The sequence below is a fragment of the Staurois parvus genome, unplaced genomic scaffold (genome assembly GCF_062004578.1).
Source record: "Staurois parvus isolate SC_StPar_1 unplaced genomic scaffold, SC_StPar_1.0 ptg000283l, whole genome shotgun sequence".
NCBI classification, from domain to species: domain Eukaryota; kingdom Metazoa; phylum Chordata; class Amphibia; order Anura; family Ranidae; genus Staurois; species Staurois parvus.
In genome coordinates, this window is record NW_028318079.1 from 4656814 (window position 1) to 4674744 (window position 17931).

Sequence of the window (17931 nt, forward strand, 5' to 3'; positions counted from 1 at the left end):
TATCACAGTGGGAATGATTGCCCCATCCATCTCAAACGTATGATCGAACCTGCTGGCTGAACGACAAAATGGTCAATGTATGTGCTGCCTTAGACAGTTATCAAAACCAGTTTCAATTTAAAGATTCACCCTCTATTTGTGTTTTGGTGGCAGTTCAATTTTTGATTTTCCATAAATGTTAAGCCTTCATAATGTAAATTGAAGAAGTAAATCTCCCTACTGGGGACAGGGACATTGCAAGCACAACAGACACTCCTGAACACTGTCAACATATCCACCACCAACAGATCCAACCTTATCACAACTCTGATGATGCGGAGCCACCACCTCCTGAAATGTGGTGGCTATTGTGACCATAGTTGTCTAGCCGCCTGGAGTTTCTAAGGCTCTATTATTGCACGGTGCTACCCACCCATCTTCACAATCTTCACATGCTGTTTGGACCTCCACTACTGCCCCCCCTTGAGCAAAGATAATATTAAATGGCAAATACATAAATGCTTGAATGCCTCCATATTATATCCAGGGCATGAAAGAGGATTCTATAAAATATCTTTAGAAGGATACAGTAAGTATCAGAATCAGGATGATGCATTGGCATAACACTTGCGGACCGCCCTCCTGCAATGTACTGCACCTGCAGCTTTCGAGTTTATGACACACGCATGCGTGCCTCCCTGAAGCACCTGCTGAGATTGTACACAGCGGGAGCTTGTCAGCAAGTCCCGGCCAATGATTCACTGCCGGGACCTGCTGATCCGCTGTGTACAATCACAGTCCAGAGCTCTGAGTTAATCATCAACACAGAGCTCTGTACAAAGGGAATGATCTTTCTGTTTCTCATCCCTGCAACATAGGGCACACATTTAACCCCTTGATCTCCCTAGATGTTAACCCCTTCAAAGTCAGTGTCATTAGTACTGTGACAGTGTATAGTATTATCAGTGATCACTGTAATAATGTCACTAGTGATGTTAGTGTCAGGCAACTTCTCCCAGCATCAGTTGTCAGATTGCCCACAGCACTATCACAGTCCCATTATAAGTCTCTGATCACTGCCATTATTAGTATAAAAAAAATAAAAATAAAAATTCCACTATATATACCATAGTTTATAGGCACTATAGCTTTCATGCAAACCAATCAATATATACTTTTTTTTGTATCAAACACCTGTAGCGGAATACATTTTGGCAAAAATTATGAAGAAATTGTATTATTTAAATTTTTTATTGGATATGTTTTGTAGCAGAAAGTAAAAAATATTGGGTTTTTTTCAACATTTTCGGCCTTTTTTTGTTAATATTGGAAAAAATAAAAAACCCAGTGGTGATTAAATACCACCAAAAAAAATCTCTATTTGTGTGAGAAAAAATTATATAAATTTTGTTTGAGTTCAGTGTTGCATGACTGCACAATTACTAGTTAAATTAGCGCAGTGTTAAACAGCAAAAAATGGCCGGGTCATGAAGGGGGTAAAATCTTCTAGAGCTCAAGTGGTTAAAACAAGAGAAGACGATAATCAATGTCATGCTAATATTAAGTATATCCAAAGCCCCATTTTTTTTCAGCTATACATAGTGTAGTGAGGGGTGTTCATTTATCTGAAGTGTTCATCTAAGGTAGCGGCAGACCTTGTTGATGGTGGGTAGGTCTGTGATGACTCCTCAGTCACGTGTGAAGAAGTTGGTATTGGTGTGCGGTTTGTGATAATCAACTCCATTTCCAGCTCTCAGTGAGATGGAGAATCTGCTTTCTTTATAATGAACAATTTCGGAAGCAGCCAAGACGAACAGTATAGCTCCTGACCTGCGCCTCCCCTCCAGTGCCGAAGCTCCTGGTGTCCACACAACAGCCCATCTGTGCTCATAATCCAAGGCACTGAAAATTACAAACTGCACACCAATATCACTCCACAAGAGGCATGACCACATACAAAATGTTCCCAACCAGGGACCATCTCTCCTTGATGTGTCCCACTAAGATAGGTTTAATCGTAAGCTAAGGTGGCCCATGCGATTAGATGATTGCATGGAGCAACAGCCTGTGCTCTTCAACCACTGAGCCAACAATCTGATATAGTAAACTTGAACATAGTTAGGTGATCAAATGTATTATTTGTTTGTAATATAGTTTTATACATGGATGGGGCCCCTCCTACCCCATAGCATCTGCATGGCCATCTGCTATGCTATACCCTTGGCTTTTAGAGTGAGCACGCTTATCAAAGTGAGTGTTTGAGTAGGAACTTTTTCTGCATACCAATACTGACTCTCACTATTTTCATTCCACCTGGAAATCGGTAAATATATTCATTGAGGAGGAAAAAAAATTGTTAATCACCATATCATTTACTTCTGATCAAGATAAATAGGATAAATTGATAAAATCAGAAGAAATGGTGCGTGTCAATACAAGGAAACCTGCGGGAAAGATAAATAATTTGGAAACCGCCAAGATTTTAATAATCGGTTTTATAATGATGGATGGAGGATGACTTAATGAAAAGAATGAAAAAAGTGAGATCTCATTATCATTTACCTTATCTCAGTGAACTGTAATTATGTTATGACCACTTTTCTGCCTGTTCAGCCAAGTGAAAGTTACTGGCAGCCGCTGAGGAGTTTTTAGCCCTCAGGAAAACATTTCCACACTTGATCAAATACAATGATTTGCACAGTTTTTAAAAGCGTATAGCAATATTTAACTGTACGGCCTGTCACATGGTGTGTTAGAATGTAGGACTTTTAAAGGAACCTGTCAAATGGTTTCAAAATGAAAATGACAGCTGCACTTCAAGATACAATCCTGTAACAAATTGTAATGTGCTAATTAGTGGACCTGTGCCTATAGGTGGCAGAACCAAAGAGGGGGCTTTTTCATTATAGGTATTCATCATGTTTTTTTTTCTATTTTGAGGGTTGTTTTGACATTTATGTTTTACAGGTATTTATATAGCATGACAATTTACACACTCTACATTCATATCAGTCCATGCCCTCAAGGAGCTTTCAAATCTAAAGTCCCTATTTAATATGCATAAATATTAGGGCCACCCACTGTAGACATAAGCCAATTAACCTACTAGCATGTCTTTGGACTGAGCAAGGAAACCCACACAAGCGCAAGGAGAACATGCAAACTGCATGCAGGTAGTGTCCTGGCTGGGATTTACACCAATAAGACCAATACTGCAAGACAGAACTGCTAACCTCTAAGCTTCTGTGTGGGCCTCTCTCCTTTGGGATACGCCCTATCTAGGACCAGGCAGGACCATGCTCATGTGAATTCAACATTAAGATGGCTTCCCATACTTAGAGGTGAGCCATACATCCAGTGGTGTATTTATTCCTTGTGCTGCCCTAGGCAACAATAAAAACAGGCAGCCCCCACTCCCCCCCCCCCCGCTGCCACCACCAGTTTCTGCCACCACCGCCTACTACCACCAACCACCCCAGTGGCCACCCTCCAGCAGCATGCAGCCTCCTGGCAGAGCATGGCAGAGCTCAGGCAGTGCCTCATCTGGTCCTCACCCCTGCCACTTGTGTCACTTCTTCTGAGGGGTTGTATACCCCCCTGAAAGTTGCTGCCCCAGGCAAATGCCTTTCTTGCCTTGCAGTAAATACACCGCTGTATACACCTGTTGCCACTGTAACATAACCCGAGCGTGTGTTTCGTTCATCAGTCCAGCTTTTCCATCACCTGACTCCCAGATCCCGCCAAATGACAGCATGAACCTCCTGCATGAATCCAGGTCTCTAGGGTCTCCACCACACAGGTTCAGTCCCATTTGCTGGGGAATCAATAAACCAACCCCCTTGCTATACAGAGAACCCGTCACCCCTGCCGGTACTTTCCTTCTGCTGTCTGGCTTCCATGTCATTCCTTTGTGTTTGTTGCCCTTAGTAGCTTTTTCCTCTTCATCCCATATGTATGTAAAAGGCCCTGTTCTTTGTCATACACTATGTACCCCCATGCACCTCTTTGTAGTAACTTCAGACCAGGTTTTTAACAGTTAATGAAACTTTACAGAACACACTCAGAATCACAATCCAACAATGCAATAATAGTTCTTTGATAACTAACTAGATCCAGGTTTGCCCAGTGCATACCTTCCCCAAGGAGAGACTCCATGTGTGGAAGAGTCATGGCTCAGGCGAACTTCCCTGCTGGTCACTCCATATGTTGCTATTTGCTACATCTTCAGACTTTGTCTCTCGACTCCATCCCATGCAGGCAACGGCACAGAGCACCTGAGCAGAGTCTTTTCCCTTTTTATAGTAACACAGGGTGGAGAGCAGAGCCCAGAAATGTCTGGGAAAATGCGGAGACTGGCATAACTTCTTCCCAGCTGGGCAGTCAGGAAAACCTGTCTATCTCAACACCAACGCTTGTAAGCACCTGCTTACAATTGTGCTGCCCCTTCACAATATTTTTAAACCAAGTCAGGGGCAATAAAACAAGAAAATGGTTAATGTAAAAGAGATGAACCTAGCAAAAGGGGGTTTGCGTTGTAGCCAAATATTGTATGACATCAGGTGATGGAAAGCCATACTCAAAGCGGTGTCAAGTGGTCAGTTGGGGATTTCCCATAGGAATGAATAGGGCCACACAATTAGGATTACTTGAGTGACGCTAAAGGTAGTATAAGACCAGGGGAGAAGCACTGAAGGGAATAGGGGACCTAATTAAAGCCAAAAACAAAAAAAAAAAACAACCAAGGCACAGTTGCCCCATAAGTTATAACTTCTAGCTTACACAGGGATTACTCACTTTCCTTCTGGCGGGTAGATATAGTGGCACAAAAGCAAAAAGAGGGTGAGAATGCTCAGGTGGAAAGGGCAACAATTATGTTAAACTGTCACTTTTCTCTGCAGGGTCAAATTCCCCAGTAATGAAAAATGTGTGACTTTGTTGAACACTAGTACTTTATATTTAGGAACGTGGCCCAAAGACAAAACTAATACAAAATGTTATATCTAAATTCAGTGAATGTCGTGAGTAGATACTTTAGAAACATGAAGCGATTACAAGGTCCTAATTTATAGCAAAAAAAGCTATTATACGCCACTTTTAAAGTGAAGATAAATTTCTGTGCAGTTTTGCTTCAAAACTCGGCATGAATAAAGACCTTAGACCTTCAAAAATGAGGTGAAGAGAGCTAAACCTGAACAGAATCACTAAAACATTTATAGTTTCAAATCTGCAGAATTTAAATAACAGAAAAGAAGTTTTCTTAACAAATGTTAAAAAGTTATACATGTAATAAAATTGAGTTAAAAATGGAGTAGTTACCACTTTATAAAAAGGTCCCCTTTAAATCAGTTTAAAACCCAATCAGCCTTAACATATTGATATCATTTTAAAAGTTTTTTTATTTGTAGTAAATCTTCTATTTACTAAAAGAATATATGGTGAGCCTCATAGTAAGGAAGCCACGTTCTGCTGTAAGGTGACAACTATCTCCCAATAGTGTTCCTGTGTTTTTATTCCATCATGAGACATCATGTGCTCGTTGTAATTTGGAGGTGTGCTGGGGGCCATTTGCAATGAATGGAAAAGAGCACCAATACATGTAACGCAATGATGTGAATGGGTCCTAAATATGGCTGTGCTGACACACAGGTAGGGTGTACCATTGTCACAATAAGGAAGCCAGCCCAGAGCAATGATGCTCAGATGAAACTAGAACAGAAAGGAAGCAGCTGAAAGAAGGTTGGTGGGGATTAGCAGCACCGAGATGCAAGAAAGGTTACAAAATGAATACTGTATTAAAAAAAGAAAACATTACATACACAGTACTTTAGCAGACTAAACGGCATCCAGTTAGGATTTACATGTTCTTAAAGTTCTGGATCTATTTGACACATATTTGCAAATGTCTTGCAAGACTTGGCGCCTCTTAGTGAATACGGACCATTGACTTTCTTATAGAATTGACCCATTCAAGTCATTTGGCAAGCTTTTTAACATATAAATTTCTTTTACTTTATGACCCAGAAAACAGGGAGAAATCAAATCACACATTGTTATCAGATAAAGATGATTGTAAGTTTTTTTTGCATTTCAGAAATGATTTCTCACTTCACTGGCTCTGAGTAAAATGAATTTAAAGTGTTGCTCGGTTTTCAGTATCACTGAACTGTCATCTTATTCTCTTCTTTGTTCTAAAAGCTTATAAAATGTAGCCTTTTGCCAAATAAAAATGTGCCATAACAGATCAATTGATTAGATTAGATTACATTAACCTCCCATTTGATGGTGCCTGTAAAGTTCTGGTGGCAGATCCAGTAGTGTGGGGGCAGCAGAACTTCTCTTCTTTCTGGTAAGTATTCTCTGACACCAAAGATCTATGTACCTGAGCTCCCAATGGATCCCAATGGCTCTCAATATAAAAAGGCACTTCACCGCCAATATGACAAATGTAAGAGGGCACTACACCAATGACCGCCAATGTTAAAGGATACTTCTCCATTGACAACTAGTAAAGAGTCACTTCACAACTTCCAAAAATGTAAGCAAACATATTCTACTGACCACAAATTATTATTATTATTATTAATAATAATATTAATAATAATATTGTTATACAGGATTTTATATAGCGCTCAACAGTTTACACGGCGTTTTACAACATAAATGTAAGATGTCATTGATGATGAAATGCGTAGGTCGGAGCCAGAGCGCATGACATCAACACACACCAGAATGTGGCGGCCATCTTGTTGGTTAAAAACTTACCGTTCATTATATGGTGACATGCTGTTTTATAGTCTTGTTTGATGTATGTATATTACTATGCTCTGAGGCAAGAAATTTAAATCATCTTACTACACTATGAGGATTCTTTTTGCAATTTGAATGGGGTTGTCCTCTATGAGGATAATTCCTTTGAAGGTTCATCTTCTAGCACACCTTCTAATGTGAAATGTTGGAACCAAAGAGTGTCCAGGTCTACGGCTTGCCTTTTGCAATTTATACAGTGCTTTTTGACCCATCCATATCTGGGGGTTAACATGATCTGGTAAGAGGCAGAGTGTTTGGTGATGGTGATGGTGGACTTTTTTCTATGTTCTCCTGGCCGTTTTAAGACATCTATAGCAGAACTGAGATTCCAGTGAACAGGGGCTTATTCTATATATCTTCAGTTTTGTGGATTTGACTTAAGTCCAAAACATTTTTTTTGAAGCGCTGCACTTCTGTATATTATTTTATGTGTATTGTTACCTGCAATATTGTGGTGGCTGCTCATGTAGATTGAATTATTTATTCTTTCATTTTTTTTTAATTTTAAATAATTTTATATACCATAGCGCGGAATTGTAAAGATTTTTTGATAACTGTAAGAGAGGACTTCAAACTTAACCACCATATGTAAGAGGGCACTGTACCCACCACTAATATAAGGGGGTACTTACCTGCTGTGCACTAATGTTAGGGGCACTACACCACTGACCCCCAATCCACCAATATAAAAGGACACTTTTTTTTATGAACAACCAATGTAAGGGGTCACTTCAACACTATCCACCAATGTAAGTGAACATATTCTACTGACCACTAATGAAAGAGGAGACTTCACAATTAACCACAAATTTAATAGGGCACTTTACTCGCCACCATTTTAACAGCACACTTCTTTATTGACTACCAATATATGGGCACTGATCACCATTGTAATGGGACATTATAATTTCTACCATCTGCAATTCTTTTTCAGCCATCATTATTATTAGTTTCATATTGTACTGCCGTGGCCAAAAATATTGGCACACCTGCATTTCTATCAAATAATGCACCACTTCGCCCATAAAGTTGTTGCAGTTACAAATTTTTAGGTATTCTCATGTTTATTTATTTTGTTTGTATTGGTATGACACAAAAAGTGGAGAAACAAAAAGCCAAATCTGACATGTTCCACGCAAAACCCCCAAGATTAACTGAGCTAAATTACTGACATCTTCTCAAAATTGCAGGAAATAATTGCATTCCAAGTATGTGATTATCCTGTAATTTGTATTTGTAATTGCCCATTAAACTCATCTGTATCAAATAACATATCTTAATGTTCCTGTGTCCATTGTGCGCAACATTGTCAAGAAGTTTACAGCCCATAGCACTGTAGCTAATCTGGATGTGTACGAATGAGAAAAACTTGATCAAGAATTGCAAAGAAAGATTGTTCAATGGTGGATAAAGAACCTCAATCAACTTCCAGACAAATTCAAGCTGACCTTCAGGCACAGGGTACAACTGTGTCAGCTTGCACTATATATCACCATCAGAATAAAAGGGATGCTATGGTAGGAGAGCCAGGAGGAACCCACTGCTGCACAGAAACATAAAAAAGTCAGATTGGAGTTTGCCAAAACTTACCAGAGTAAGCCAAAATCGTTTTGGGAGAATGTGCTGTGGACAAACAAAACAAAATTAAAGCTTTTTGGTAAAGCCCATCATTCTACTGTTATCAGAAAAAGTAATGATGCCTTTAAATAAAGAATACAGTCTCTACAGTCAAACATGGAGGAGGTTCACTGATGTTTTGCGGTTGTTTTGCTGCTTCAGGCACTGGATGTCTTGACAGTGTGCATGGCATTAAGAAATTTGAAGACTACCAAAGAATTCTGGGGTGCAATGTAGGGCCAAAGTGTCAGGATGTTGGGTCTCTGTCAGAGGTCATGGGTCTTACAGCAGGACAATGACCTAAAGCACACGTCAAAAAGCACCCAGAAATGGTTTAAGACAAAGAGCTGGAGAGTACTGAACTGGCCAGCAATGAGTCCAGATCTAAATCGTATAGCGTAGTGAGGGCCAAACACCCTCCTGTTCGGTTCGCGTTTGAACATTCAAACCTAACAAATGTTCAACTGCGATCATCGAACAGGGACAATTCACTAAGCGGTATCTTATTGCATCTGAGTATGTGGTAAGATTCCGCACAGCTACTAAAATACAGCATGAGTTATAATATTAAGTCATGCAGTATTTTAATAGTGAAAACATTCTTTAATACTTCAGCTAAATGTAAAAAGAATTGCCTGGATAATAAAAATAAATGGTATGGGGTCCTCCCCATCCATACCATGCTCTTCGGGTCTGGTATGGATTTTGAGGGGAACCCCCAAGCCAAATTTTTTCTTTAAATGGTGTGGGGGTCCGCCCGCCCCATATCCATACCAGGCCCTTATCCAAGCATGCTGTCCGGCAGGTCAGGAAATGGGGGGGATGAATAAGCTCCCCCCCTCCGGAACCATACCAGGCCACATGCCCTCAAAATGGGGGGGTGCTTTGGGGCAGTGGGGCTTCCCCCAAAGCACCTTGTCCCCATGTTGATGGGGACAAGGGCCTCTTTCCACAACCTTGGCTGGTGGTTATGGGGGTCTGCAAGTGGGGACTTACCCAGATTCCAACCCCCCCCATGTGAATTAGCATGGGGTACATGGTACCACTACTTATTCACAAAAAAAAAAGTTTAGTGTAAAAAAATGACAGAATACAGTCTTTGATAAGTGCATTGTTAAAAAAAAAAAGTCCCCCAAAGTAGATCCAACGTCAATTACGATGCCCGCCACCACCGGAAAAAAAGAAGAGAAAAAAATGCTCCGCTCTTGACGCTGGCTCCCACCGTCTAGAAGTTGCGCCGGCCTGAAAGTTCTTAAATCCTGTGATGATGTTACAAAGGGACGAGTCACCCTCCCTTGTGACAACAACATGTGCTGTGATTGGTCAAAACATTGTGGTCAGGTGCATTGCTGTGATCAGGTGCATTGCTTTGGCCAATCACAATGTCAGGGCCTCCGAACATACAAATGCCTTCAAGCCCAATCCTACCATAGAGCACCTGTGGAGAGATCTCAAAACAGCAGTTGGGAAAAGAAACCCTTCCAATCTGAAAGACCTGGAGTAGTTGGCGAAAGAAGAGCAGTCCAAAATTAAGAAACTCATTGATTGAACAGGAAGCAATTGATTTCAGTTACTTTTTCTAAGGATTGTGTCCAGTCCATTTTTGGGGTTTTGCATGGAATGTGTCAGATTTGTCTTATTGTTTCTTCACTTTTTTGTGTTATACCAATACAAACAAAAGAAATAAACATGAGAATGCCTAAACATTTGCAACAATTTTCTGGGCAACGTGATGCATTATCTGACAGAAATGCAGGGGTGCCAATATTTTTGGCCATGACTGTAATTGTGACTGAAAATAATTTTGGCATATAAAGAAAATAAGTGTTAAAATACCCTGCTGCAGGACTCAAATACACTAGATATGCCATTAAAATATATAATGGTTGGACAGAAATATGGAAACACTACATGATTTGCAGGTGTGAAAGTTACCACGTGTTTCTCATTGAAAGCAGAAGTGATGTAACAAACTTTTGCTTCCACTGTGCGATGAGACACCTAGCCATCAGTTGGGAAGCCTCACTTTCGCCATTCACTGCGTGCACAGCTAGTAATACTCAATCATGTCAGAGCATACTGAGTTTTAAAGAGGGTAAATATTTAATGCCTGCTTAGCTGGTGCTCCTGTGACTAACGTCATCAATTTACTTGCAGTGTCGCGAGGTACAGTATCAAAGGTTATGATGGGAAAATGACGTCTGATGCATAAGCATGGTCGATAACTGCTGCAAAAGTGACTGTAAAGCTCAGTCTCAGTCTTCCAAAACTGTGTCCATAAGAACTGTGCTGAGGAAACTCCATAAGCAAAACATTCAAGGGTGATCCACAACTGCTAAACCACAGGAGACTGATATTAATGCTTAGAAGAGGAGAGAGTGCTACAACACCTATAAATCGTGGACCATCAGTCAATGGAAGAGTGTAATATTGTCCGATAAATCGAGATTCCCAAGCACTGGGAGTGTTTACGTGTGGCAAACACCATCCCAATTGTATAGCCAGGACTGTCTTGTGTCAATGGTAAAGCATAGTGCGGGCACAGTCGTGCTTTTGGTATCCATATCTTGGTATTCTGTGGGCCCCATCATCACCTTCAAAGGTAGAGTCACTGCAAATGACTATGTACAAATTTTGGCCAACAATGTGCACCCCATGGTGCAGACATTTCTCGAAGGCAGCGCCATTTACCAGGATGATAATGCTCCAATTCACACAACTGGTGTCGTCAAATTGTGGTTTGACAAGCATGCGGATGAAGTCTTGCCCCCTACCTTGGCAACGCAGTCTCCAGACCTCAGTATTATAGACTCACTATGGTTAATTTTGAAGAACAAGGTTTAGGCTTGTTTTTCGTCTCCGGCATCTCTGCAAGAACTGGAATGATTTTTGTACAAAGAATGGTATCAGATTCCATTATACATCATCCAAGACTTATATTTGTCAACTCCCAAGATAATTTAGGCTGTCTTGGATGATAAAGGCTGTCTAACACCATATTAGGTAACACATTTGTCCCTTTATCTGCTGTTTCCATAATTTTGTCCAACCCCTGTACCTTCACATTGCTCAAGCATGTAAACCTATAGGTACCTAATACTTTGTTCCTTCAGCTGTTTCAAATGTACCCTTTTCCGAAAAATAAGCAATATAAGCAGAATAAGCAGTGTCATTACTCCCACCTCATTGGCCTACCTCTACACATCATGATACCAGCTGCTCAGTGTCTGCGACCCCCCCGCACCAATCCCTCCACTGACTTCCCCTTGCCCAGTGAATACAATTCAAAATATTAACAGCAACATACTAAGTCATTCACATCTGCCCTAGCTTCATCACCAGTTTTGCACAAAATATCACCCAAACCATCTTCTTTGTTCCTTCCAAGTTCTCCTGCTCTATAGCTCCCTTGTCACTTCCTTCCTCCCATTCTTATCTCCAAGACTTCTTCAGAGCATCTCCCATCGTCTGAAATTCCCTACCCCAATCTTTATGGCTGTCGCCTACCCTGCTTTTAGGCAATCATCTAGGAAACTCATCAAGGCCTAATGAAAGGGGTTTAATAGCATTACTTTTCTATGCTGTGCTAAAAGCAAGATAGCAATGTCCAAATGGGGATTAATTGAGTCATGGAGCACAGATAGGAACAGGGTTTTAGTTTACTAATCACACACCAAAGAGTTGCTTATAAGCTAAATAGTTCACATGTGGCAGCAGATACTGTACACGTAGGTAAAACAAAGGGTTGCTTTAAAGTAAGCATTCGGAATTGAAATATGGAAGGCATTGCTGACATCGATTGAAAGGTGCATGCTTCAAGGCTGCCATATTTATCCTTTATTCAATACATGGTGGGTTGCTGACCTGGAACAAACATTGTCAGGTTTTGGGACACCTGACACGTAAATCAAGGACAAGCATGAGAGCTGCAGAGATTACACCTTTAAAATAAGTTTCAGATCATATATACTTAAATTAAGTTGTTACCTTTACCTCAAATGAACACAGTATTAGACATTGCTCCACTAATTGGTGGTATTACTTTTTTGTATGATTATTATTATTTTTTGTATTTGTATCAAGGTAATCTACTCAAATATTGAGGTCTGCATTTCCATTTGTATGTTTATTAGATATGACTCATATAACTTTCTATGGCCTTTAGCCATTAATGGCTTACGTATCACAGAGGTTCATTGTGATTATTAACTTCTATCTCATAGATTTAGAGAAAACACACAATTACACTAAAAGGTTTAATTGTTTGCTATCCTTGAAGCTAAAGTGATATTCAGAATAATGACCATTTGCTCTATAATATAGATGTGGATGGTAGAAACTACCTATGAAACAATAATAGTACATAAAGGAAGAATTATCCCATACATGATGTTGAAGTTCATGGTGTTCTGCTGACACCTTCTGTTCTACAGGAAGGTAACTATTATTTGAAAAGTGCATCTTTCACATTAAACACAAAGTTAGGAATGATTTTTATCAATGTGGTACACTATGAGCTCCTAACAACCCAAAGCGATCCTCGATCCTACACCACTGTTGCTAAATCCCAACACTAATACCATGGCCAACACTCAACACAACAGCGGGAATTGCACATTCTGCATCACTAGTTACCACAAGGACAAAATGCATCTGAGGACCAAGAAATGAAAGAATGCAGATCATAGTGGAAAAGTGGCTGCCAACAGTGATGCAGGAACACAAGCATTATACAATATGTGGGTAACAGCACTTTAACTGACACATATCAACATTAACTTAGTGAATAACTCCAGTTTTTCATCAGGACTGAATGGTCCTCAATGATGCAGTGAGCGTCGACCTATGAGCTTAGGGCATGTGATGATGCACCTCAGGGGTGTGTCCATGATTGTAATGCTATGACGCCACAAGGGTTGAATGCCAACACTGGCATCAAATGTAAGTGAATGCCATTACTATCGCTCTAAATATTATGACACAGAGATTAAAAAATTATGGTAAATCACTAAATATAATGGCACTCAATATGTGAATAAATATGCCCCAAAGATTTGCCTCTTTCTATGATACTATTGACTAATAACTCATTTACACACAAATTAAAAATCAAACATTATTTCTTGACTTGATAACAGACGATGGGTTACAGCGTTATCTCTCTTAGCACCAGTCCAGTTCAATCCTCAGCAGGATTTTGTGGTCTACAGCCATGTTGCACTTCAGGACACTAAGTCTGAAGGTTAAAGTGAAGGCTTATCTTACAACTCTAGTGCCTTCTAGAACCAAAACAGTTGAACTGTTTATATGCTGTACAAACTAATGATACAGAAGTTTGTCAGTGCATTGTACCTTACAAGTGTTGCGAGGCACTTCACTATCAGAGCTGAGTGGTCAGATAGCAATTCATCTGCAAATTCTATTTCTGATTTTCTGGGCTTACATGAAGTATCCAGAGTCATTCAACCCAGAAAAGGACCAGCAATGGACCACAGAGTAAGAAATTTCTGGGGGGAACAGCATCGTGGAGAATGTGAGTATTGTGATGACATTTACATTTCTTTTGGAAAAACAGCTGGACTACTTATATAAAAAAGTATATAAATAGGGCTTTAACAAGTCCACAATCATTTTTTTTAAAACGTATAGGTGACAGCAAGTTTTATTTCTCAGATTTGTTCACAGTCTCTGACTATCCAAATAGGGTCAATCCATTTTTAATGCATTTATGCTGACTTGTTGGCACGTTCTTTACAAAGTTTTAAAGCTTTAATGAAATTCAATAAGTGGAGCTTATCTAGCAGTAGTAGCCGCTACAGCAACATTTCCAGCAAAAATGAGGAAGAAGTACTTGGAGATCATTTGTACAGAAGTACTTTAGGGATAGGACACCATTGTCTGGAGTTATTGCTTTACTTCCTGCCTCATTAAAAAAACACAGCATTTTTCTTCCAGGATTCAAATCGTACAAGCATGCCATTTTGCAGCAGTCTGGGGTCTCAGCGGAGTCTCATCAGTGATGTAAGTCAGGAACATTCATTCCACTTGCTGGATTACAGCCCCCCAGAGAGGAGACACAAATTAGCAAGTGGCAGGATGCATTTAAGCAATGATCATCTGTAAGTTATTTATTTGTTTATGGAGATAGATGCCTTACTGGCTCAATGTGCCAAAGTAGTACTTAGCAAAGCAGCAGAGGACAGTAGGAAGCCTTTTTATTTTACGGTGTTAAAGGAATGATGATCCAAACTGATACAGTCTAAAAACGAAGCTAATAAATCTAAGGTTCTAAATGCTTGGGGTGTAAATTGAACACAAAAAAACTATTGGAAGCCAAGAGCAAATCTTGTCTTCAACATGGGCACAAATATGATCACATCTAAGGAGTGTACTTTGTGAGATTGGGGGAACCAATCAAAAAGTGCCCATAATTCACATGAAACTTGATTCATTGGAAAATATTTGTCCAGTAATCTGGATCTTTAAAAAAATGTTTTGATATATGGGTGGGGTTGGCTCGTTTTCCACTTTAGCCACACTACTGGAGTGGGAAATGTGACCAAAAGGCTAAAAATTAAGATAATGAAAACTACTGTGGTCCCTATAAAGGGACATGTTTATTTTGTTATTTTACTGTAGTTGAGCTCCATTGTTGAGTTTTGGGAGAGGTGGTAAAATCACTAGTTGTAAGCACAGCAGCAACAGATTTAGAGACATTTTCTGTGAGCTGTGGAATTGTGACACAGACTGCCACAGCTGATTCTATTCAACTCTGTTTCTAAATTCACTGGTTAGAAATGGCTTTTACTTTTCATAAATAATAACACCACAGATCATTGATTTGGGGACCATGTAGGAACTCGGCAGAGTTATGACTGCATAGTAGCAGTGGTAAACCATGTTTGAGACAGGAACTTTTATTCAGTAAGGCAGCAGTTCCAGTGTAGGAAGTCTTTGTGCAGAAAATCTATAGCATAAAACAAAATGTCTGCTTGTCTGAGCAATTAACTGAACTCATGCTAGTTGGCCCTATCCTTCTCAAAACACACCATGGAAGAACAGAGAATATAAATGCAGGACATTTTTGCAGGAAGAGACCAATCTGTCTTCCTAGCAAACTTCTTAGTTGACCCTTGGGAAATAGAGGCAAACTTTAAGATCAATTCACAACTCTCTTTTGCACTGGAAACTGAGCTCCTGGAAATGCCTGTAGCACACCATGTCTGTTTTGTGGGGTTGGATGTCAGGGAAGAGACCCTTGTTCCTCAAGGTGCCTTGTAGGGGGAGAAGGTAAAGTAGATGGAACACCTTGCAATTTTCCTTTCCCCTTTCTTTAAAAGGGACTTTTTAAAAAATGGTGTGGTGTTCCCCTGCGAATGCTGGGAGGAAATTCTAGGAATCTTGAAGCCCCCATTATAATAAGGAGCCCTCCATATCCCCCTTTTCCATGAGTATGACCACCACAAAAAAAAATGGTTGGTATGATACCATTAGCAGCCATGGAAGTGCCTTTACTTTTCTAAGATTTCTTTTTTACTAACTTTGAGTACGGTATATATAACTGTAAGACATTTTCTGAAATTTCCCTATAGTGGAGATTGTTTGTAAAACAAGAACTATAAAACAGAAATCCTGCATTGATTTTTTTCATGTCTGCATCCATGAAAATGATGAAGCTTTTAATACTGAGTTACTAGGCAGGACACAAGATAACTTTAGTCAGTTCAAGAAAATGGCATCGATTTTACTACCTTCTCAGTATGAATGAAAAAGTAGCTTCACTAAATGGGAGTAAAAATGGGCACTCATCGTAACCTATCAACTGCTAGGACAATCCATCAAAGCTGATAGCTTGAGTCTTTGTCAGTTTTCTTTAGGAGATGTATCAGGCAAAAGTCAGTTACATTCCAAATGAGAAGACTAATTTTAAATTGACCAACTTCTGCAGAATCTCTTAATTTTCAATTGCTGGTGATGGCTGTAAGAAGTAAACCGAAAAGCCATAATTTGGAGTAGAAAGTGTAGTTAGCAGTCCAAGACAATCTACTCAACACCACAGTAAATGATAGCATTGATTACAACGTATCATTTAGTGGGCTGTATATTTTATTTCAGATGGTATATTGATTGTAGATTTCTCTTTTTATCCATCTCCTTACAAGTCTTACTTATAGTCATTGAGGTACTCAGATAAATAATTGCCCCTCTGGTTCAGTTTTCTGTTTGGCTGGTTGACAAGATTAATGTTGTGCTTGATGCTAATGTCTTATTATCCAAATGAATCTGGCAGCTTGAAGTAGGCACTTTATTATTACTTTCTATTATTATTTAGCACAGCTTATGGGATACAGAATGACTGCAATTTTGTATATTACTAATAGTCTCTCAGTTTGTGTATTTCAGAATTCTTTCTGCATGCTTAGAATTTTTTCATGCAAACTCACATACAGTATCTCCTAACCTTCTCAGATGGGCAGCCTTGCTACAACTCCAAATCTGATGACCCATAGCAAATTTAATTGCAAGAATGATTATTTAAAGCAGAACGTCATTAAAAGGGGAAGTTCTGCTCTTCCTCCTCCTTCTTATTTAACATTTGGCACATATTTTTTTTTGGGGGGGGGCAGGTACCTGGTTTTGACAGATACCTACTCCCACTTCTGCTCGGATTGCCTAGGCAATCTGAGGGGAAGTACTCCCACCCTTCCTGCCGCATCCGGGAATGCTGCGGAACAATTCACTAACTGCAGTGAAGTTCATGCATGCACCATGGAAAGCCACAAAGAGTCACAGTTGGCTGCCCATAGTTAACATGGCAGCACTGGTACTGAAGACCATCGAATAAAATGGCCTGGATGAGGACAGCTGTGGATCCCTAGACAGGTAAGTGTCTGTTTATTAACAGTCTGCAGCTACAGTTTTTGTAGCTGTTGACTTTTAAGTTTTGCAGAATTGATTGAAGAACCTTTTTAAAGTAAATGTCCAGCCACATTTTTTTTAAATTGGATAGCATGGGGAAGGGTTAGAACCCTGTTTGGAGTTTTATTGCAATCTGGGGCCCTTTTAGAGTGTTTTACTGCCACCTCCTGTCCTGCTGACAATTTATCAGACAGAAAGTAAAGGGATCTCCACAACAGCAACACAGAAAAAAATAAAAAATGCTTTTCTTTAGTAGAGTAGGGAAAGGCTAGAACCCATTTCAGATTTTTATTTCTGTATATGTCCCTTTTGCAGATTTTTCCTAACTTTCTGTCTGGTGAAATTGTTGTCAGTAGGACAATTCTTCCCCACTGTATCCTATACAAAAAAAAATGTTAGCTGGATATAAACTTTAATATGGTTCTAAAAGCAGAATGTATTAAGGTAAAAAACCTACTGCATTTAGCCCAAACTGCTCTCATTATAGCTACCTGAGCCCAATCTCGATCCAGCTCTGTGCACGAGAGCAATGGCTCTCTCAGGTTTCTCTCTTCTCATTGGACAGAGAGGCAGCAGTGGGAGCAGTCGGCTCTTGCTGCTGTCAGTCAC

General features: G+C 39.8%; 1 long non-coding RNA gene across 1 annotated transcript in view; it reads left to right on the forward strand.

The window, feature by feature from the left end:
• LOC149458560 (uncharacterized) overlaps positions 1–17931 on the forward strand; it is a 94705-nt gene that overhangs the window by 11322 nt on the left and 65452 nt on the right. The gene's annotated exons all lie outside the window — the stretch shown is intronic.